Below are 1,930 nucleotides of genomic sequence, written 5' to 3'. Positions count from 1 at the left end.
AGCCAGCGACGCCCATGGGTGGCTGTTTGCGACATCTGCCTGCCTCGCGGCCTGTAGCTGCCTTGATATTTTTCTTTAAATCGAGATATGCTTTTTCTTAACTTAAGTGTATCTGTTTTAAAATGAGACCTTATATTACTCCCATAAATGGGCAATCACAGAATTTATGAGCTGGTTATGTGTATATTTATAATGCACATTAAAATGAATGTGTCATCATAAAAATGGAGTGTTCATCTGCATACCGCATAAAGTGGTTCTCATATGCCAGCAGTGGGCTTTGGTCTTCTCTTTGGCAATTGGCTCCAAACCTGCTCCAGTTTCACCGAATCATCACATTATCAATGGCTATCATTTATTATGGTATTACATTTTCAAATGGCTTCCTCCAACAATTAAACCCAGACTCCTCAGCATGGCCTCAGGGCCCTCCTGGCCCCTCTTTCCTTATCTGCAGTCACTTTGGTCCTGGTGCTCTTTGGCAAAGTAGAAGTTATCTTGCTGTGCTGGCTACCTAGCCAGAAGATGCCAGGATTTGAACCTAGGCTGTGAGCCTTGGAGCTCAAGTGCTTAACCATTATGCTGTACCACCTTTCCACAATGGCTGCTCTCAGCAAAGCCTATGATGAAAAAATAAGCAGGTTTGAAAATGAAGCAGGGAAGGGATTGGCTGGGTCACCCAGGAGCCCTATGTTGGCAGAGCCCCTTGGTCTCACTGGCAAACAGAGAAAGTTTTGATCAAGTCTACTAGACAAGTTTTGTGGGTCCAATAGAGCAACTGCTGTCAGGGAGGAGGAGCTTAGAGACCTTTTATAACTTCTCCGGGAGCAGAAATAATGGGCGGCCACAGTGGCCAATCCCAACTCCATGATCTCCTATGTGGGTGGGATTTCACTGTACCAGATTTCACTGTTCTCCCCTAGAAGCTTAACTTTGCAAATGAACTCAACATCTGGATAGAGCAGACTTCCTACAGGAATTCTGCAAGGGCCTCATATTCCCTTCCCCTACTGCAATACGGATAATTTATCATCTGACAGGGAGTACAGATCCCAGTGTTGCTTGCCTAATAGTCATGGTTTATTAATTCCAATCTTTCCCAAGAGTGAGGAGAAAAAAATCCTCGATTGCATTTGAGCAATGGGGGACTCGAGGCCCACAAAGTGCAGTTTTGCTGAGGGTTCCCAAAATTGCTGTGAGGTATTAATGACCCACCTGTAGGAAGAGCCTAGCTCAGGGCTGGACACATAGTTGATAGATTTGCTTAGTAATTGTTCTTTTGTTCTGGTTTGGACAGAGCTCAGGAAGAAGACGATTCTCTCTGAGGTTAGGGGAAGAGCGAAGGGAACATCAACTCTGCAGGGCAGTCTCTAGTACCAGCCAGCCCCGGTCCAGATCTCTGTTCTCCACAGGCTAGCTCTGTGACTTTGGAAAAGTCACTTCCCATCTCTGTGCCCCAGGTTCTTTATTTGAAAAACAGGGATAACAATAGTACCCTCCTCAAAGGGTTGAGGGGAAGATTAAAGGGTTTAATCTAGGAGCGCACTAAGAACAGGGAAGGATTAGTAAATAATAGTTATTTTTGTAGCCTGCCAGACCTGGGTTTGAATCCTGCCACCAGCACTAACTACTGTGTGATTTTGGGTGAATGCCTTGATCTTTCTGGACCTCTGTCTCTCTGTCTGGAAATGGGTTTGGTAACGATCCCTGCTTCCAAGGGTGGTGGTGAGCATCCAGGAACTGCTTAAACCCCAGCCTTGGCACACAGGAGGCGGGTGCCGAAGTCACATGGGTCTGTCCTCCCCGGGAAGCCCCTTGTGGCAGTGGCAGAGGGCCAGCTGTGGTGCTCCCAGGCAGGCTGTGGCCCATCCCAGCGGCCCCGCCCCACTTGTGACGACCTTGCCCCTGCCTGTCTGAGGGGCAGGAAGGA

The sequence above is a fragment of the Desmodus rotundus genome, chromosome 3, assembly GCF_022682495.2.
Source record: "Desmodus rotundus isolate HL8 chromosome 3, HLdesRot8A.1, whole genome shotgun sequence".
NCBI lineage: Eukaryota > Metazoa > Chordata > Mammalia > Chiroptera > Phyllostomidae > Desmodus > Desmodus rotundus.
This window is presented reverse-complemented; position numbering follows the sequence as displayed.